The 22,971-nt window shown below is 38.6% G+C and overlaps 1 protein-coding gene across 1 annotated transcript in view; it reads left to right on the top strand.

Moving 5' to 3' along the window:
* LOC124595390 (adrenodoxin-like protein 1, mitochondrial) overlaps positions 1-22,971 on the top strand; it is an 86,507-nt gene that overhangs the window by 41,336 nt on the left and 22,200 nt on the right. The gene's annotated exons all lie outside the window — the stretch shown is intronic.

The following is a 22,971-nucleotide window of genomic DNA, read 5'->3' as shown; positions in this document are numbered from 1 at the left end:
TGTGTTATTCTTTTTTATTAAATTTATTTCTCTATGCTAATTTTAGTTGATCTGTGTGGGGGCACACACTAAAGTTGATGTTACCAAGATGTAAAAAGATGGAAGAAGCAGTGTAATTATGCGGTGACTGTTTAAATTTTGTATTAGTAGTAATAAAATGCAGGGATTGTGCTGGATGGATAATGGCTGAAAACTGAATTAAGTGAAAATTAAAATTGGAAATTAATTGAAAAATCATAGAAATGTTTAACATTAGTAGCAATCGAAAAGGAGAGAAAATCACAGCAAAATGATACAGAAATTGAGGGAAGTGAACGTTGGAAGAAGCGTGAGAAGGTAAAAGAATAGAGAATTTGGTTAATCATATAGGAGGAGGAGGAGGATGATGATGAGCTAATTTCAGGTGCAAACAAGACAAAAATTTAATGGAAATGAAGACATAGATTCGCTTGTTAGTTGGATGTTCTTGTATGGCAAAATACTGTCAGGCTTGAATCAGTTATTACTACAAGACTAATAATTCATAAACAGTGGCCACAGTGAATGGATTGTGTCTGTACGTGCTTATCGTTTAGTGATTGTTTTACCTGTGACATCTTAGTATCAGTGTAGGCGCATGTTTTTGGTCATTAAGAATTAGTATTGTGTAAATTTATAAATTGGTGTGGTGTGCATACTTGTTATGCTGGGAAATTGATACTGGTGTATTGTGAAGAGCTTGTGGATCACTACTGTGACCTAAAGAGAGATAGTACAAATATTCACTGTAATATAAGTGAAAATACGTATTTGAAACTATTGCATCTTTCATGACTTCAGCTTCTGTTAGTATCAATTTTCTTTTTCACTTTGTTTCTTTTAAAATCTTGTACATTAAGTAGTATACAGGGTGTCTGAAAAGTCTTTCTCTGATTACATAAATTGATAACTCAGGCTAGAAGTAAGATACAAATATGAAACTGGTGTCTAATTGTTTACAAACTATCAAAGTTTTTTTCACACATCAGTAAACTTCCACTTCCATTGTTGCCCAATGACAGTACATGTCGATATGACTTTGCGGTAGAAATGCTATCACGTATTGAGGACGATGATGGTTATCTCAGACGAATTGCCTTTTCCGATGAAGAAACCTTTTTTGTCAGTGGAGTAGTGAATCGCCATAATGTGCGCATTTGGGGTTCACAAGCCCCTGCGAGTTCGTGGAGTGCAGCAGAGGCAGTCCAAAGGTGAATGTTTGGTGCACGCTATTACACGATCGAATTATCGGGCCATTCTTCTTCGCTGAGGCAGTGTATCTGGACATGTTGCAACTGTATGCTGTTCCTCAGCTGCTTCAGTATCACCCCGATATCTTGTTTCAGCAAGACGGTGCACCGCCTCATTGGGGTTTGGACGTCCGTGCCTATCTCGATATGACCTTTCCTGGGCAATGGATTGGTCGTGATGGGCCAACGGTTTGGCCTCCACGCTCTCCTAGCATAACCCCATTAGACTTCTTTTTATGGGGTTACGTCAAGGACGAGGTCTACTGAACACGTGTACCAGATCTTGAAACCCTGCGGCAACGGATAACCACAGTTGTTGAATCGATCCCTCCAGTGATGTTGGCTAATGTGTGGACGGAAATTGAATATTGCCTAGATGTGCTACGTGCTACCAAGGGTGCTCATGTGGAAGTTTACTGACGTGTGAAAAAAAACTTTGATAGTTTATAAACATTTAGACACCAGTTTCTTACTTCTAGCCTGAGTTATCAATTTATGTAATTAGGGAAAGACTTTTCGGACACCCTGTACATGTGAAAGGTGTTCAGCTATTCAAAACTCCATTTAAACTGTTTCTCTTTTTATACTCATTATTCAAGGTAATGTATTTGACGTGCTGGTTCTAGTTTTATTGGAAAATCAGTTACTGTACTTGCCCTTTCAAACCCACCAGCTACTGTTGTGTACATTAATGTTTAATGTATATTAGCTGCAGGAGAAATATTTTTCCTCAGTGGAAATCTCACATGCACATCTGTGAACGTTCATTTTCTTCTTTATGCACAAGTACTCCCACCTGTTGCACATCACTGTAAAAATAACTACAAGTGAATGAAGCAGTGTGCAGGAGCCTGTGACCACCAGAGTTCATGGAAGTTGTTAGTTGTACTCCACTCCAAAACTTATTATTATTATTATTGATATTTTGCATGGTAATTGACTTGTCAGCTTATTTACTACAACTGTTTTAACATCTTCTTTTCTGTGAGAATGAAACTGACCCCATACTGATAGAGCAGGCTTCTTTAGTAGGCGTCCAGGTCACCTCGACTGAATTTTATCTATGAACGATCTCATTCCTCCTCCATTCATCCATCCAGCCTTTATTGTGCACATTGACAAATACTCCTTTTGGTAATTTTTCCTTAGGAAGCTTCTTTCTTTTAAAAGTCAAAAGTGGCAGCAATTTTGTGCCATCAGCACAGCTGGATAAAGTGACTGTTTACTAAGTCTCTTCCTACCCTGAGTTTAACAGTAATGCTTTTTGTGCCTTGGGATCCACAATTCTGTTAGAAGGCACATCTAAGATTTGCGGAGTCTAATCTAAATTTCCAATTTATGAAAGTTCAGACTTTTCTGCTTCCACTAATGACAAATCAGTGAAATTTAACAATTTTTTGTTCGCATTTGTCTGGCCTCTGTGATATTTATGTCTTGGTCTGCATACAAAGCCAAGACCTCTTCATAAATCTTTAACACCCTGATGTTGATCCATTTAAGTCGAAAATCCCTTCGTTAGAGGATATTGCTTTTGCTTGATGATCATTTAAAAAAAAAACTGGAATTCCAGCTTGTCTGCTTTGTTAGTTGATATTGCTTCTGCTTGATGAATGATCATTTTCGTTAAAACTGAAATTCCTGCTTGTCTGTTCTCTAAAATCCAAGTAATGAGTTCTGCTTAACGTATGGGCCACGTAGCAGTTCCAGTTGTCAGCTTATGTTTACTGCAAGGTGCTTTCTTTAAAACATCTAGATTCCAGCAAGTTCTTATCATTTTTTTCAGTTGGAGGTGGCCTGAAATGCCTTTCTGCAGCCCTGTTTCTGTGCTCCTTAGCATATGCAGTCAATTGCAGCTTAAATGCAATAGTATAGTGATGCTGTTTATCAGGAATATTTTGCAAATGAAACCACAGTATAGGTATGACATGAGTGGATCTTTGTACTACACACACACAACAATAACTGGTGCTTGAATGAACAATGTAAAAACTGTATATAATGGTGCAGGTGCATCCACTGAACTCTATACAACTGAAATGGTAAAAATTCACGAGGAAGCTAACAATGAATTGCTTCAAGCCAAAATGTAGAAATTTTGAATGAATGGAGATAATAGGTACCTACCTTAACTTGCAACTGCTGTGTAAGACATCCAGTTTTTGGGCCTACTTTTGAAGGGAAAAAAGGGCATCTTATAACTAAAAGTTATACCTACTTGAACATTCCACATCATTGTGTGGTAAGAAAAACCTTGTTATCTAACATGTATTTCTGGTTGTAGTGACACCCCTAATTATAAAGATTGGCAGTTCAACTTGCAGATAATATGTTTAAATTTATGTGAAACTCATTAATTTAAAAGATATTTAGTACTGAGTTTCAGAAATAGCTCCATTTTACATTGGAGATTTTACCTCTATGCTTGCTAAAATCCGATCTTCGCCATTAATTTTTTGTAGACCTCAATTTTATGCACAACTGAACATACTTAGTTGATTAAGTCATTATGAATCTAAACTTTTTTTAAATTACTAGATCACCACGTTTTTTATAAACTGAATTTTTATTGAATCTTATAGTCCATCCTCAGCAGCAGAACCTAACCCAGTGATTTTTCAAATGATTGTGTAGTTCCCGAAATAACAGTTTGTTCATATTAAATAATTCGATGTCATTCAGGCAGTTGGTCTGTGCCCCGTCCCGAGCAAGCTATCAAACTTGCAACACCCATGTCAAGTGTGCTCCCAGTGTTCTCATGCAATGCCTATGTTCAATTTGTTCATGAAAATATGTCTATCATCTACAAAAATTTAGTAATTTCAATGTTTAAAAGCTTTTAGTTAAACTCAAGTTAATGAATATTTTGACTGCATTGTGTTGTGGTTGATATGAGGTGTGGACTATCATTGTCGTTAGAATAAGCGATTGTCGAGAGAGGTGACTTTCATTAAGGACAATATGGTGCACAGTGATTGTGTAGCTAGCTCATATCTCTCTCTCTCTCTCTCTCTCTCTCTCTCTCTCTCTCTCTCTCTCCCCCCCCTCCTCTCTCTCTCTCTCTCTCTCATCGCTCATCGAGTGATGTGGCACAGTGGTTAATGCTCTGGACTCTCATTTTGGATGACAACAGTTCAAACCCACATCTGGCCATTCTGATTTAGTTTTTCCACAATTCCCCTGATTCGCTTCAGGCAAATGCCGGGATGGCTCCTTTGAAAGGGCATGGTCGACTTCCTTTCCTAATCTGATGGGACCGATGACCGTGCTGTTGATCCCTCTCTCAAATCATCCAGCCAACCAATCTCTCTCTCTCTCTCTCTCTCTCTCTCTCTCTCTCTCTCTCTCTCCCCCCCCCCCCCCCCCCTCCCTCCCTCCCTCCCTCCCTCTCTCTCCATCCCATCCCCATTCCTCTCCTACCCCTGTCTCACTGTGTAGACTGCAGTTTTTAATAATAAAATATGTAGAACAGTCATACCAAGTGTGTATGTCTTACATAGCAATATGGTAAGTTAGCACAGTTACCTTAAATGCTTGTGCTTCTTAGTCGTTTCTGTGTATGTTAAGGCAATTCACTCAAAAGGTGGTTTGGACACCACAGGGCTTAACTTGGGGTGGTTCTATTGAGTGAGTAATATGGAGGCCTTCAGTTTAACATGGGCTCCGAATCATGGCTAAACTTAGTACATTTCACATTGTTGAACATTACCGGAGTGAAAAGTGGCAGATAAAAATTGTGGGAAGAACTGAGGATTGAACCTCAGACCTTTGTATGTGTGATCTAGCACATAACCACTAAAACATAAAGCCTTACTTTGTGGGTGTATCAAATTGAAAATTTACTTCAGAAAATAGCTGACATCAAATAGCTGGTTGTTATTTATTGTCGGGGGACGAAATTGCAGTACTACCAGTGGACATGTGTAAAAGTGAAACTCTGTACCTAGCATTTGGAATTATTTGGCCCTCATTTATGGATGAAAGAGGGACAGATTGGAGAAAGTTATAAACGAAGGCTAGATCACTCAGACCTGAGGATGAGAGGGGCACACCTATTGTGAGTATGAGGTTAGACAAAGGGGGATACAGCAGAGGGATAAGATGGCATATTGGTAAGCACTGTGGAAACTTAGTAAGAAATGAAGATGAATAGAGGGAGAGGACTGGAAATATGGAATGAATAATGCAATACATACACACACACACACACACACACACACACACACAGAGGGAGAGAGAGAGAGGGGGGGGGGGGGGGGGGAGAAGCAGTGAGTAGGTGGGAGGAAAGAAAATAATGGGGAAAACAAATAAATAACATATATATTAATAAAGATCAGAAAGGAAGGTAGATTGGGGTTTAACGTCCTGTCAGAAAATGGAGGAGTGGTGGCGTTGTATGTTAACAGAGATAGTCAAGGACGAGGGCAGGATTTGAGGATACATTGGATAGGGGGTTCCTATTTCCAGTTTTCAGGGGAACTAGTTGGTAGCAGGCACTTGGATCCCATCAGTGATGCTGCGGGGCATGCCCAGCAACTGGGTACTGATTGTCCCCAAGGTGGACAATTCCTTATTTTGTTGTTTGTATTATTTTTATAAAGATTTAAAAGCTAAAAGATATTACGAATAACATTAAGTGTGGGCATAAGTTGCTACTGTTGGGTAGAATTGTGATTCTTTGGAATCTTGATGCCATTTTCCTTTAAAACACATTTCATCTGTTTATGTAGCATGTGGGGACCATTGTGTGTTCTGCTAGTATTCTTTGCAATCATGACTTATTAGCCTACTCATTTATCTCCCTAATTGCTACTAAGCCAACTTTTCCTCTCCTCCACAGGAGTTCCTTGCTGTGGTTGATCACTTCTCTCTGTAGTGTGTTATTTATTCATATACTGTGATCTTGTGTATTATTAGTTCTTTGTTTATAAATTTTCTAATCAGCATTCTGTGAACTTTGTGCTGATTAGCTGATTTAATCCAAGCAGTCTTGACTTGCATGATCTCACGGAGCCTGATAATAAGTAAAACAAATAATAAATATTCCTTCTCATTTGCCATTGTTCAACCAGCAACTTTCCTTTTTCGTCAGGTTTCCTATAACCTCATTTCCCATCATTGTTTTCTATTTATGTTACTATAAGAAGTAGACACAGAGTGTTAATTTCCACCTTCATAAAATAAGGCTACGTTATTAATTTTTGGTTTGCAGGTACACATTGAAATCCCATGCCACAGTACTGTAGCATGCCACTGCACTAAGCAAAACCAAATGGCACAGCCTTTCTGTGGTTTAAAAATTGGCAGTATCTTTTTGTTTTGATTACTTTAGCAGAGTGCTATGGTATTGTGTTGTGGGATTTCAGTGTGTACCAGGACTGTGGACATGTACCTGCAAACAAATAATTCATTATGTAAATTTATTTTTTCAAGGTGAAAACTGAAACTACACCTTGTAGAATACCTTGCCATTTCACTCAAAATCTTGTAGCATTTATATCTTGTTTGAACCTTACCCCAGTTCTTGCCCTCATAAGTGTGTAGCGTGTTTTTAGTTAATTCAGATCCACTTTACTCTTGTAATTTGGTATGTGCCTTTGTTTATTGGTATAGTAATTGCTTCCAACTTTATTTTACATTTATTCTATTTCCCATTGATCAATCTCCTTTCTCTCCTTCATACTAATAGGCCTCAGATGGGGAGAGAGAAACTGAAGTACAATTTGACATTGCTGCCTCAGTGACATATTGTTGTTCATGCCCAGCTTGCCACATTAAATTTGTCTTATCTTGACAAAGTTGTCCTTATTGCATTCATTCCATATTGATTCCTATTATTTTCATCACACAGTTAAGTTCATAGACATACTTCCTCTTGTCTGCACAAGAAACTTGTGCACTCCCAAGAAAGGTAATAAATCCTTCCGTTTTATCACTTTGTGCAGCTTAGCAACTGCCTCATATACACAGATAACTGAATTTATTATCCTGAAATCATAATACTTGTTTCCAGCTGGTTACTGTAATTTTGCACTTTACTAGTCCCCATTTCCAGAGTGATTTCAAACAACTCATTTGATGATTGAAAAATCTATGGGTGTAGTGCTCTTTCATAGTATCCAGTGGGCACAGTATTTTGGTGATCAGACATGTTGCCATCGACAGGTGTCCTGACTAACAGACTTCGGGTGCAAGAGTAATTTATATCCCCTCCTCCTGTGAGCTGTTCTGTATGCTGCTCACACCTAAGGGAGTGCATTGTTGTCTGAGGCAGCAACTGCATTGCCGTCTGGTCAGCGATGCCTGGCAAGGTGGCCCGGTGGCGGTAGCTTGGGTATAGTTACTCTGTCCATCCTAGCTGCCAGAGTTTTGTGTTTGCTCAGTGTCTTCTTCATTACACCCAGTACTGATTCTCAGGCCTTGCTGAGAATATAGCTGTAGTCCCAGTTTAAGATTGTCCCTGATACATATTTTCAGTGTCTGTCTAGTGATGCTGTCGCAACATTCTGAAGTTTGTGCTAATCCAGGGAGGGTTCATGTTCCATCGCATAAGTCATGGACATACAGAGCTCTGTGACTGCCAACTTGTTGGGATACATAACTTGAGTGTGCTGCTGATGTTCTTGGCATCGATGTTCAGGGGTGCACACTGTTTGTCAATCTACATGTTGCCACATTGGCACAGGATCTGTTATACCCCTGCCTTCCGTAAACTGAGGTCATCTTTGACTCACCCCAGTAACACCAAATGACATGTTCCACATCCACGAGGATCTCCTCAGCACGAATCTATGGAACGGGAAAAAAAGAACCCTTGTTTTATTGGATGGAAAAAATACAGTTCGTACTGGGTGGGTGCCTTTTCATTGTGGGTCTGATTTTTCGTAGAAGCACGCTGTTGTGTCGTAAAAAGCCAGTGTGGCTTCCTCTTTCTCCATGACTGTGTGTACTGTTCAGTCAATAACTATGTCAAGAGAAACTGACCAATCACTCCTACGATCAGACCAAATCCCCTTGCGTCACTGATTATGTGCTGCTAAGAAATGTAAGGTTAACGGTCATGACTGTGTGCCCAATATCCTTCCCATGTCCCTGTTTAGACTTAAAGACAATTGAATCATCAGTCAAACAATGGAAACTCCAGGTAGGAACCTCCGAAAATGAAGGAAGAGAGAGATTGGTACTTACCGTAAAGAAGACACGTCAAGTTGCAGACAGGCACTATTAAGACACTCACATGTAGCTTTTTGGCCACACCCTTCGTCAGTAGAGATTATATATACACACACACACACACACACACACACACACACACACACACACACACACAAAAGCACACTTCACGTGGCTGAAAGCTATATGTGCCTGTCTTTTAATTGTGCCTGTCTGCAACCTGACGTGTCTTCTTTACGGTAAGTAACATTTGCTACATTGTTGAATTATCAATCATTTAATTCAAGTTTACAATTGAGGTGTCTAGTATCTAAAATGCCAGTCACAAAATTTACAGAGATGTGTTAAAGTTATTAATTTATAGTAGAAACAGAATAAAATTTTCACTCTGCAGCGGAGACATGGCTTAGCCACAGCTGGGGGGGATGTTTCCAGAATGAAATTTTCACTCTGCAGTGGAGTGTGCGCTTTCCTGGCAGATTAAAACTCTGCAATATCCTTTCTTCCAGTAGTGCTAGTCCTGCAAGGATTGCAGGAGAACTTCTGTGAAATTTGGAAGGTAGGAGACGAGGTACTGGCAGAAGTAAAATTGTGAGGATGGGCCGTGAGTTGTGCCTGGGTAGCTCAGTTGGAAGAGCACTTGCCCTCGAAAGGCGGAGGTCGCGAGTTCGAGTCTCAGTCTGGCACACAGTTTTAATCTGCCAGGAAGTTCCTAAAGTAGAAATTTATCACTAAGATGAAACAAGAATATACTTCAAAATCTATCATGTTTTCATGTTACAGAGCATTGAATTCTTTGTTGTGCAACAGAATGGGCGAAGGCTTGCAGGCAGTGAATTCAAAGTGCCATTTCAAGGAATGAATAAAAATCTTCATGCCACAGCATTTTTCTTTGGAATCTTGTGCACATAGATTATGCAGCAACATGGCCATGTCTGTAGGCAAAATAATTACTTATGTTGTATATTGTTTGCTGTCATAATATTTCATTTGTATGTTGGCAACAGCAGTCCTTCGCACAAATTTTCGTATTCACAGGCTTCATACTATAATTGGCACAAGAACAATCCTGTTTCCTGAGTGCTTGTATTTTGTTGTTATTGTGGAGTGTAATGTGTATATTGCATCAGTGGTCTATGTGAAATGCCCGATATTGTAAACTAAATGAGAGCCAGTTGAACTAAAATAACAATGTTACTCAGTATGAATGAACAGTGTCTATCATAATAAGGGTTCTGTTAACATGTTTGATTATTTGCCTATCATTTTCTTCTTATTGTGTTAAAGAGCTAAGTGAAATACAAACTTTCAGTGAGAGAAATCCTATTTTGTATATGCCTCAGTTTTCTAATGTTGTTCTTTCTGTGTTATCCAATTTGTCAAAATGCTTTTGTATTGCTATAAAGAAAAATGATTGCAGTGTCACTTTATTTTCATTTAATTGCTTTTTAACAAAATTTTGGAATTTAAAAAGAGTACAGTTTCATAAAAAAGAGCAAAATTGTATAAAATAGTGAAAAGAAGGGCAAAGTCAAAACCTAAAATAACAAAAAAGGGGGTTCATCATGCATAAATTTTCACAAAACGAGGGCATTTGTGACCATTGTTTTGACTGAGAGTTTGCATCCTTATTGAAAAAAAATAGGCTGTCTTTGACTTAGCTGGTTTTGTTGCTAGATGAAATGAAATGAAATCTTTCTAGCTCATCTGTGTAGTGGGCACTGCCCTTCAACCCATGGCTTCATCCTTTGTCGTGATGAGCCTACAGAATGTGTGGCATCATCATAACAGAATGCCATATTTTAACTGAATATTGTTTGTGTACTAATAAGAGGGCGTTAAATGGTTTGACTGGAGATGTGCTTTTTATTTGAAATGATGATTGAGCAGGTGTAGCACTAGTGCAGCCCAGTAGACTGCTTTTGATGTGTTAGCATGTCCCACTCAATTTCTCCAGTGCTATTGACGAGTAACATGGATGTCATTGTTGACAACTGAGTGCTACTGACGAGTGTAGATATGCCATCGTTCAGGTACCTTGGATGCTGTTGATGAGTTTAATCATAGTACAGACTTTCTACTTGGCTGCTTAGTTATGTTCAGATACCCTTGTCTTTTGTGATCTCATTTTACTGCATTCAACTTTACTTTAAATCTTACTATTCACCAGGACTGATATCAGTGTTTTTCTTATCATCTGTTCAATAAAGGAAATGACAAGTGTTTAGTTGTGAAACCATGAAGGTGTGATTGGCAGTACTGGGAGTGAATTACTCAGTGTCCTGCAGATTGTGGAAGCAACAGCCCCAGCTGTCTGTCAACAGGTGTGACACTGTATACAGTCTTGTTTCAACAAGTGGTCTAATTGATAGTGCTTTCAAATCCAAAGGATCTGAAAGTGATAGTAACTTTTAGAATGGGTTACCAAAAAAAAGACCAGCCTTAGGTCTGTGCAGATTTGTAACAACTGTAAATTTACAGCAAAGCTTCAGGTCAGAAACAAATTTTGCACCTACACTATTGTTTGTCTTGGCTGTGACAAATCTTAATGTGGCAGGAGAAGACTTTGGAGATAGCACTCCAGAAATATTCAGCATAGGGTGAGGCAGGCCACACAGGTAGCCCCGGACCGGATAGAAACCCAAACACACAGTCCGTAGCACAGGAAGATGCATTAGGAAATAATGAGGCAGCATTCAGCTCGGCAAGTGGCAGGGACATCTATAGCAGCCAAAAGGTTAAAATTTTGGGGGTAATCATGACTCCCTCCCAGTTGTTGTTGTTGTTGTTGTTGTTGTTGTAGTTGTGGTATTCAGTTCTGAGACTGGTTTGATGCAGCTCTCCATGCTACTCTATCCTGTGCAAGCTTCATCATCTCCCAGTACCTACTGCAACCAACATCCTTCTTAGTCTGCTTAGTGTATTCATCTCTTGGTCTCCCTCTACGATTTTTACCATCCACGCTGCCCTCCAATAATAAATCGGTGATCCCTTGATGCCTCAGAACATGTCCTACCAACCGATCCCTTCTTCTAGTCAAGTTGTGCCACAAACTCTTCTTCTTCCCAATCCTATTCAATACCTCCTCATTAGTTATGTGATCTACCCATCTAATCTTCAGCATTCTTCTGTAGCACCACATTTCGAAAGCTTCTATTCTCTTCTTGTCCAAACTATTTATCGTCCATGTTTCACTTCCATACATGGCTACACTCCATACAAATACTTTCAGAAACGACTTCCTGACGCTTAAATCTATACGCGATGTTAACAAATTTTTCTTCTTCAGAAACGCTTTCCTTGCCATTGCCAGTCTACATTTTATATCCTCTCTACTTCGACCATCATCAGTTATTTTGCTCCCCAAATAGCAAAACTCCTTTACTACTTTAAGTGTCTCATTTCCTAATCTAATTCTCTCAGCATCACCCGACCTAATTCGACCATTCAATTATCCTCATTTTGCTTTTGTTGATGTTCATCTTATATCCTGCTTTCAAGACACTGTCCATTCGGTTCAACTGCTCTTCCAAGGCCTTTGCTGTCTCTGACAGAATTACAATGTCATCAGCAAACCTCAAAGTTTTTACTTCTTCTCCATGGATTTTAATACCTACTCCGAATTTTTCTTTTGTTTCCTCCACTGCTTGCTCAATATACAGGTTGAAGAACCTTGGGGAGAGGAGAGTTGTTAAGGAGCACATTTGAGTGATGAGTGGCTGGCTCTTTCTTTTTTGGTCAAATGTTTGAGTGTAACAAAAACATGACTCCTATAAATTACGCAATAGATTCTTGTCGGATTTTTCACTGCCAAATGAGGAGTGGGTAATGGAGGAAAGGTTTTTGTATTTTCATAACCGAAAGAGTGGGAAATAGACAAAATGCGGGAACAAAATGACCAGCGTGAGAGGTAGTTTGGCAAAAATATAGATTAAATTGCTTGCGAAAAAGGATGATTAAGAAAAACATAGTGATTTGAGGGGAAATTGAAGTGTTTTGTGAAAAAATCCTGCTACCTCTGTAAAAAAATAAAGAAAAACTAACTCTTCAGGGCCTAGACTTTTGCACATGTAGAGCCTTGACAACACCGAGACATTACCTTAGAGATGTTTACAAAATCACTTTCCTGTCATCTTCTGTTGTGGAAATGTCTTGAATTTGGTATGTAGTTCAAAGGCAGCCATTTTGACCATTAAATGTCACACCAATGCAACTATTTGTGTGTGGAACAGCTAAGCCTTGAAGAGATGAGCTTTGGGACTTCAATTTAAATTTTCCCTGAAATCACTTAGTTTTTCTTAATTACCATGCTTTCAAGCAATTAAATCTCCTTCTCTCTCTCTCCCTCTCCCTCTCCCCCTCTCTCTCTCTCTCTCTCTCTCTCTCTCTCTCTCTCTCTCTCTCTTTCTTTTTTCTCCAAAACTACATCTCGCTTTCCTTCCACTATGTTTGGCTACAAAAATTCAGACCAAAAACCTGTGTGTAATTTCTAGGATTCATGTTTTTGTTACACTCAAACCTTTGACAAAAAACACTCACGCATTCAAACAGAAACTTGCATTGTCAACACCACAATGCCTATCAAATGTCTGTCTGACTGCTGAAAAGCATGCTCTCTTTAGATATGGTACACTCGAGTTTCCATACATCATCTGAGTGCTTTATTTAAAGATGGTCCTTCACAAACCCAGAACATTGGCAGGTTTCAGCAATTCTACGTGGTGCACAATTTCAAGTGGATCAACGTTATGAAATTTGTGCCGTTAATTACACATCTGCTGCCAGTGGGCTTAGTTTCAAAAGCATTTATCTACTCTGTTACTCATTTAAGACGAATTGGACCTTTTTTTTTTTTTTTTTGATAAATTTTCCATTCTGCCTTCAGCACTTTGACATTCAGTAGTGACGTTTGTCCTTGTAAGCCCTCACATTCAGCAATACGTTGGCTCTGTACTCAAACCAACTGTTTTTGGATTGTAGTGTTATCCTTGGCACACTCCTTACCCATTTATACGACACAGTTTCAGATAGTATTATTTTGGAAAAAAGCCATATAAACTTTTTTCAAACCAAAATATATTTTTACAAGAAAGAGCAATTCTTAAACAATTTTTCTACATAATTGCCTCCGTTGTTCAGACACTTGTCATAGTGGGAAACCAACTTTTCTATGCTCTCTGTGTAGAAAGATGCTGCAGTGAAGACAGCCACTGCTGATGACTTTTAGACATCGTCAGTCTCCTCCAAAAATAATGCTTGCTTATGAACAAGTGGTAGTCAGAAGGTGCGAGATTGTGGCTCTGTGGTATATGGTCAAACTGGTCCCATCCAAATTGCTGAAAAAGGTTTTGTAGTGGCGCCATCAGAATGTGGATATTTGTTGTCAAGAAGTAACCCTGTGTGTTGACTGAGCATTCAACACCTTTTGTTTTGAATTGCATGCCAAACTTTTCTCAGTGTTTCACAGTATTGTACTCCATTGACGGTTTCACATCTGGGAGGGAACTCAGCAAAGAGAATGCCCTGTCTGTCTCGGAACACAGTACACATGATTTTTTTTCCTTTTTTTGTGCTGACTAGATAGTTTCAAATTTTTATTTTTTGGGGAATCGTGAGTGCCTCCAATCCATCGAGTGTTAATTTGATCCTGGAGTGACATGACAAACCCAAGTTTCATCACTGGTCACAATTCTGTTTTTGAAGTCCTCTCCTTCATCACTGTGCTTGGTGAAAAATGTCAAAGCACTACCAAGTCACTTCATTTTTTGGACATCTGTAAGCATTTTTGGAACCAAGTGAGAAAACAATTTGTGAAAATTTCAGTGATTTGTGACCATCTCGTGCAAAACAGTTTTTGAAATTTGTGGAAACTCTTCACAAAGAATTCTTATTGTGAACTGTCAGTTTTCATGAATTTTGTTATTAACTTTCTCCACCAAATCAGCATTGATGACAGGAGCCCACCCGCTCTATCCTTTGTCATGAACATTGACTTGACAAGAACGTTGACCTGTCATGAACATTGGTTTGTCCATCATTGAATTATCTGCCCCCTTTCTCACCGTTCCATTAGCCATTACATTTTACCATAAATCTGTACAAGTTGGCAATGAATTTCAGCTGACTTAACATTCTTTGCGTTCAAAAATCATATTATGGAACATGCTACAGTTGGTGAGTTCGAAGATTGCCATAAACATTTTGATCAATCACTAAGAAAAGGTAAACACATCACAATCTGGCTGTAATGACATCATTGGGAAGGCAGTGAACCAGAGAGGTGATCGTGAATGTGCATAACCAAGACACTGTTGCTGCAGTGACTGTAGGATGAAATGGTACTTACTTTCCGGATGTATCTCAAAACTCCCTACTACAACAAGCTGTCCATTTTGCCAATTGTACATTACAGTTGCTCCTGCCTAGTTTTATTACAATACTCATATCTCCTTTAGCTTCTTTGTATCCTTCTGCATTACTTCGACATATCTAAACCTGTCATTTGTCCATCTGGTCCAGTTGATCTACACTTTGGCCAAGCTCGGCCCGAGTGCTTATGCACAGGTTGACAAATAGAAAATTCATAACTCTGCTGTTGCAAATTACTTTTAATGCTAGAAATGTCATTGCTTCACTGTAATAGGGGTGTATTCGTTGCAACATATGCTCTGTCTTACTAAGGACATATACATGTAATTTGCTTAAGTAATTTTGTTTGTCCACCTGTCCTCTCCACAATGCAAAATGAGGCTTTCGTTTCCATTAATTTGGCGTGCCCCTATTGTGTTGTTTCTGTTTTTGTTCTAACAAAAGGCACAATTAATATGTGATGCTTAGAAAGATCAGTAGTTTCATTGCTCATCTTATCTCTATTAACTGCTGTTTTATTTTGTCGGCAGCTCTTGCTCCATTCTGTATTTTGTGTGGATAGCTAATTTGATTATTATATTATCTTCGTTTGTCAGCCGTTCCCTAATTTGAACAGCCATTTGTGCTGCCAGTGACTCTGCTTTGCCTGTAGAACACTCCTAAGTGCAGTAACTAGTATTCTGTCCAAGGAATACACACATTACCAGTAGTCCACTGATTTATAATATTTGTGTGTTATAAAGATGCATATATCATCAAAATAATTGAAGTGGTTAGATAAATAAAATCTACTCACCAAGCGGCAGCAGAACACACACACATAAAAGACAGTTGTAATTGGCAAGTTTTTGGAGCCAATGGCTCCTTCTTCAGGCAGAAGAGTTGAAGGGGAAGAAAGAAGCGTATAGGAAAAGGACTGGAGAGGTCCAGGAAGAGTGGTAGATTTCGGGAAAGTCACTCAGAACCGTGGGTCTGTGGAGACTTACCTTACGGGATGGTAAGGAAACACTGATTGTTGGGGACTCAACAGTCAGTCTTTCCCTTCTCATCCCGTGCGGTAAATCTCCCCTGACCCACGGTTCTGGGTGACTTTCCTGAAATCTACCACTTTCCCTAGACCTCTTCCAGTCCTTTTCCTTTGCCCCTCTTCCTTCAACACTTCTGCCTGAAGGAGGAGCCATTGGCTCCAAAAGCTTGCCAATTAGAACCATCTTTTATGTGTGTGTTCCAACACCACGTGGTGAGTAGATTTTTTATCTATCCAGTTAAATTATTTTGTCAATAATTGTTTTCATTGCATATATCATCAGTTTTTCAATGCAATTAGTGTGAAGAATATCTCTTACTATAGAAATAATATAACAGCATCAATGTTAAACCATGGGTTTGCTGCGTACTCTGGTGCACCGGGCACATGTGATATCTGATAAGGACAGCCTTCCTAAAGAATTAGAACATTTGCAATCCGTCTTCAGGGAGAATGGATATTCTACACGCCAAATCCGCACAGCTGTAACAAAGAAGAAATGTAAAGAGAAACAAGAAGAAGAAGAAGAAGACAAAGAGGTGGTCAGGTCCAGGGCGTTTCTTCCGTATGTGGGTAACCTCTCCTCTAAAATAGGAAGGATTTTAAAGAAGCATTGTGTTAAAGTGATCTTCCGACCACCTACGAAAATATCGGCTTTGCTTGGCTCTGTGAAGGACGTTCTGGGTCTGAGGAAGGCGGGTATTTATAAGATCCCTTGTCAATGTGGCAAATCCTACATTGGCCAAACTACTCGTACAGTACGGGAAAGATGCGTGGAGCACGAGCGCCGCACACGTCTACTACAGCCCAACAAATCAGCCATAGAAGAACACTGTATTTCGACGGGACACTCCATGGATTATTGTGGAACAAAAATTTTAGCGACAACTAGATCTTTTTGGGAATCCATTATCAAGGAGTCCGTGGAGATACGATTGGCAAAAGATCTTATTAATCGAGACGGCGGCTTTCAGATGGATAAAGCATGGGATCCTGTAATTTCTTTAATCGCTTCACAGAGACATGGGTCTGCATCTAGTGCGACGGCTGACGAAAATTGATTTTATACTTTCGACTACCGCGCCTCAGCTGCACGAAGGAGCTTTACGACAGATAGCGCAAATGTAGGTACACCACTACGCATGCGCGGCCCGCTTCTGCTGCAGAGCGCGCCAAATTAGATAGGGGGCGTGGTATTAGCCTTCTCCACTGCGCAGGCGCCGCCGCGCCAATTTTCGGTATATATAGAACGACGCGCACCAGTAATCTTCAGTCTCGTACTCACCTGAAGATGGCTGCATGTTTGTTAGCCGAAATATCGTGCCAAGATGTCAACGTGACCCAGCTGCAAGCCCGAAATATGATGGACCAATCAATACGCTGGGAAAACTTCAAGATACACATTTCATATCATAATAATGATTTACTTATTATTTTCAATTAACAAAATAGACACCTCTGAAACTGTAAACTAAAAACAAAAAAGACATGAATTTAAAATGTAATGTATTAATGTAAAACATAAAAGAAAACTAGGTAATTAAGTATATTGATGATACTCTGACAGCACATTGTGTACAGCCTTTTTTCCAAAATCGGTACCTGAGAAACCAGCTTTATTACAGATGAATGGATGTGGCATGAAAGCTTCCTTAATTTTTGTTGTAACATAAGTTTTCATTTTACAAAATTAAGTAATGGTGGTGGGGTATTTTGCAAAATTTCATGTTATTGTAAAGTTAGTTATACAGTTTTCAAGAATGTTAATTACGTTTCACCTTTTATGTGAAATGTGTTTTTTATATATCAGGGTTTTGTAGTTATTCCCTCTAAACCTAATATGCCAAATTACTTTTCAGGGTGTGTTTTACCCCTTAAAAATGAAATTGGGCAAAAATGAAAAAATACGTATTGCACATCTGCCAAATTTCAGCAAGATTATTTATTTACACTTGAAAATTTTTCCTTGTCTGTGGATATTTTTGGTCTGGACCAACCACAAATTTTGGGGTGACACAAACACTGACTCCCATCATGAGAGAAATGCTGTAACCATCAAATGTCCATGCATTGAAATCCACGCTGAGAGAAATGTCAACAATTAACTTTCAGAGTTAGATTCATGATGGTTGATACTTCAAATGTGAAGCTTCATTGTATGTGGAATGGAATCTCAGGAACACCAACACATCAGTTAAGTTCCAGGAGTCTTACTTTTTGTAAATTTCTAATATCATATGTATTTGCAATGATGAAAGAAATTAATTTTGGCTCACATCACCCATAATGTCTTGTGCAATTGCAGTTAACTTTGTCTTCCTTGTATCATTTGTGCACTTTTTCTTCAGGAAAACTGTGTCAATAAAAGATCAAAGTATCTTTGAAATGAGCTCCCTGTAATTTTCGTAGATATGATCGAGTGTGGGTATTGTGTATTAATGAACACCTGGAACCAAATGGCTTTGACAATAAGTTTCAGCTGTCTCCTGAATTGTGTGAAGGAATTGCTCTTCCTCTGGAACCAGGAATCAAATTATTTTGTATCCTGTACTTTTGCAGCATATAATTGGCATTATTTGGATTCTTGGTCACTGGGTTTTCACAGTTTTTATTGTTGGATGAAAGTTGGCTTTAATCGTGTTCATCAGTTCATACAGGGAAAGTTGACAGTCCTTGTCATTATATTGCAGGGAAGAAGAATAGTATCTATGTCACTACCTCAGTTGCATCCCTGAAAATATCAAGTCTTTTCTCTCTTCACTGTGTGATCAAGCATTAAAGTATTTTCATACAAAATGTATAATACTGTTCACCTGAGGCTAGTAAGTGTGAAACAAGTTGAAATGTGTTATGGCCTGTCCAACTTGTCAAGTTTCTCAGCTGATTCAACTATATTTTCCTGTACTCTGATTCTTGAACACTTTACATTAAATTGCTTAGCCTAGGGAAGTTGGCTCTGTCATGGAGGAACTGTGCTGTTATTCTTGATCCACATAAGAACATCTAGTTTTTGTTGCAAAGGCAGCTATAACTGATGAATGTAACTGTTGGGTCTGATGTCTTTGTTGAACTCTCATTACATGGGTAGAAATAAACTTTTTATTGATGTATTGTGTCGGATACTTGTCATGAACTGTTATTGACATTTCCCCCTTGAGATGACTGCCTTTCCCATCCTTCCTTTTCAAAATTGTTTCATAAAATATTTCTAAGCCTATTTGTTTCACTTCCATCCTTAAACCTCTGTTCTTGAGCTCACTGTCCAACATAAAACATGAAACTCCTCATGTTTTTAAAAACTGATTGCAAAATAACAAATGTGGGGAAAAGAAAAAGATTAACTGAAGAGGCTTCTTTAAAAGTTGGAACTGTGGAAATGATGATTGGGGAAGGAAAGAGATTCAGACAAGACAGCTAGACTCTCTACTGAGAGACTTGAAATGCAAATACAGAAACAGAAACAGAGGGAGAAAATGAGAGCAAAGGAAGTGAGAGAGAATACAGAAAAAGAAAGCAAGGCAGATAGCGAACAGTGCATCAAGGCATGCGTGCTCCAAAATGGTGCAGTGGACATGGAAGGTAATTAGGATAAAAATGGCAAAGAATTAGTCTTGTTTAATTCAGATATAATGCAGTTGCACAAACGACACATCATTTTCACATTGAGGGGGGGGAATAAAAATACGAGAGTTGGAATTTTAATAGTGACAACTATTTATTTACAGCTCGTACAAAAGAGATATGTGTTTCAAAGTTTTACTGACCTTCAAAGTAGTTGCCAGTATTGTGTATAACCTGTTGCCAGTGATGTGGAAGTTGTGGGATCCTCTTAGCAGTGCCAGTTGTGTTGACAGTTCGAGCGGCGCGGTCTGTTGCTCGACAGATTTGTAGCAGTTCTGAAGCGAATGCCGTGAAATGTTTCCTTCAGTTTAGAAATCGAGTTGAACTTAGGAGGGCTTAAGTCAGGGGAGTGCAGTAGGTGGTATAGCACTTAGCAGCCCCATCAGCCAAAGAAATCGGTAACAGCATGTACTGTACGCACTTGAGCGTTGTCCTGCAAAATGATGGTCAGGTCCTGCAGAAAGTGTCATCACTTCTGTCTGTAAGCTGGTTGTAGGTTGTGTTTCAAAAATGAACAGCATAGACACAGAAGTGATGACACTTTCTGTAGGACTGACCATCATTTTGCAGCACGTACAGTGCAAACTGTTACTGATTTCTTTGACTGATGGGGCTGCTAAGTGCTATACCGCCTACTGCACTGCCCTGACTTAAGCCCTCATGAGTTCATCTCGATTTCTAAACTGAAGGAAACACTTCACCGCATTTGCTTCAGAACTGCTACAAATTTGTCGGGCAATAGACTGCACCACTCGAACTGTCAACACAACTGGCACTGCTAAGAGTATCCTACGACTTCCACATTGCTGGCAACGGGCTATATACAATAGTGGTGACTACTTTGAAGTTCAGTAAAACTATGAAACACGTATCTATTTTGTACGAGCTGTAAATAAATAGTTGCCAATATTAAAGTTAAAACCCTTGTATGTAGGAAAGGCTGTGGATTGGAGCGAGGCTAACATTTTACATCCAGGAGTTTGGAGGAATGTAAGAAAGACATGAACACCCTAGAAGAGAAAGAAGAAAATTTAAAGAACACACAAATAATAATGAAATGTAAGAAATGGGCAGGGTAATGATGAAATGTAGGACAGAGAGTATGATAACATAAAACAAAACAAAAAAGTGTATTACAAAGGTTTCATTGTTAGTGTGAGCAGGAGGAAACTATGAAGAAGGGAGGGGAAGGGGATAAGGTGGAGAAAGTTTTAAGAAAATATAATGAAGTCCATTAAGATTGCAAGAACCAAGTATATGCTTGGAAATCCATTAATTTACAGATCTTGGAAAGGCCAATAGTCAATGAAATTAATTTTGAGATGAATAATGCCCCAAAACCCCTGTTATATGGAATATCGCAATGTTATTTACAAGTAACCATTCGTGTTTATTTCTCCTCCTGTACTCTGCATCTCTAATATCTTTTTACTAGTTGTGGAACCCATCCACAGATCCTTTTCACTAGAATACTATCACAGAAGTGACTTGACTTGTGGTTATGTTTCAACTGCTTGTGCTTGAAGTTGAATTTTCTGTTGTAATATGCTTTCCACAGCTGTAATAATAAATTCATCATCTTGACCCCTTTGCTACACAGTGTAGGCTATTTTCCTGTGTTAAAAAAATAGGGCTGTTGTTCTGAATGATTAGAACATTCAGATAGCATTTTTGGTCAATATACATATATCTGTTACAAAATCCAATCAGAGATTAAAAATCATTAATTTTCAAGATTTGGTCATATGAGTGAAAACACTTGGTTATTGCCTGAAGCTCAGTGATGTCACAAGTTAGGAGTAAGACATAGTGATATGTGTGTTATAGGAGTGTTCGTCAAAGTTTGTAGTATTTTTTCATACTTTTTCTGCAAACAGTTTAGTTATTTAGTGATGGAAAATGTGTTTGCAACTTTTAGGTAACAATGGAAAGTTTTTTTGTGAAGACTGGTAGTGGAAACCCTCCAAAATTTGATGTTTTTATGGTCTCTTTGTTCATCAAGAACAATCTAGATTTTTATTTTACTGAAATAAGAAACTGTCGTTGCATGTTGACTGGGATGACATACTGTGATGCAGCAACAAATTGCTGAATTGTCTTAAAACTGAGGGTATATGGAACTAGGATATTTCCTCAGACCTGCTGAAAAAGTTTTCCAGGGCAACTTGTGAAAGCCTGCACAGTGAAACACAGCGGAAACTTTTTCATTCAGAAGATAACTCTGTTAATTGCTATGGTTGTTGCCAGAACTACTACTGTTTTCCAGGTACCTCTTTTCTCAAGTTTCAGATTTTCAAACAGCATAAAAACTCTTAAGGGTAACTGCAAAGCATCATCATGTTTGCTTTAAATAGCTTTATCCACTGCAGTTTTTTTGTTCCTCCTGGTCATTACTTTAAACCACTGGAGAATTATGTTCATAAAAAAAAATGCAGTTGACACACCATAACCTTAAAAGTGTCTGTTGTTCTACTGCTTACATAACTGCTGCTGAAACACAATGATTTAAAAATGCTTAAGAGCAGGACCGACTTTCATTTTATCATAATGCCCTGTTATTTGTTTTCCATTTAGGTTCCAAGCAGTGATCTATTTCTCTCTCTATCAACATCATACAGCTTTACAACTAGCTCAATGGAGACTAGTGGAGTGAGAAATTGTCTTCAGCAACTTTTGTAGGAAGAATAATGTGGGTGGAAATTGTTAAATGGTTTCTCAGATTGTTCAGAATAAGAACTATGTCGGGCATGAAATACAGTTTCGTAACACCATCTTTTGATTCATCTCAAATTGATTCAGTGTAAAGTGAAGGTATTAAATAAAAATAGATATTAAAATGTAATATGATATAGAATTTAAAGCTCTTACATAACTATATTATGACTAAAATAAATTGATGGAGACAGTAGTATTAAGCAAAGAGGACTGGGAGGGACAAAACCTTAGGATTCCAGCATGCTGCCTAGTATGCTACAAGCAACAATATGTTCATATAGAGTGTTTATGTATATCAAAATGATCCTCACAGAAATACACACATGCAGTGTCCATTATCTCATTTGGATCTCCATGAGCAAGTTGCAACCCCATTTTACATATCTTCTCATTTTTTTTAAACAATCAAAAACCATTTTTCAAGAGTTTTTTATGATGTATTTGTACTATTTGTATTTTATGATATATTTGTACCATAAGGAACTACACACCATTTGTAACCCATTTTCTGAAATGTAATTTCCAAAACAAGATATCACTGTGAATGAGCTTTATAACAGTATGAGCAGTGTGCTACCCAGTGACGTCGCGGTGTAGTGTTTCCTTTCCTCGGGGTTCTGCCGTGAAAATACAAAATAGAAAATCTGATTGGGTTTTGAATTTTGTTGGAATAAGTTATGGATAAGGTGGACTTCGTATTACTGATTGAGATAGTGCTGTAATTTTACCGTGCATGGCAGACCGGGTCGGCAACACTACAAAAAGCGACTGTAAGGAAATAGCATCAGAAATAAGTTGAAC

This window comes from Schistocerca americana, chromosome 2 (assembly GCF_021461395.2).
Source record: "Schistocerca americana isolate TAMUIC-IGC-003095 chromosome 2, iqSchAmer2.1, whole genome shotgun sequence".
In the NCBI taxonomy this organism is placed as follows: domain Eukaryota; kingdom Metazoa; phylum Arthropoda; class Insecta; order Orthoptera; family Acrididae; genus Schistocerca; species Schistocerca americana.
This window is presented reverse-complemented; position numbering and strand designations above follow the sequence as displayed.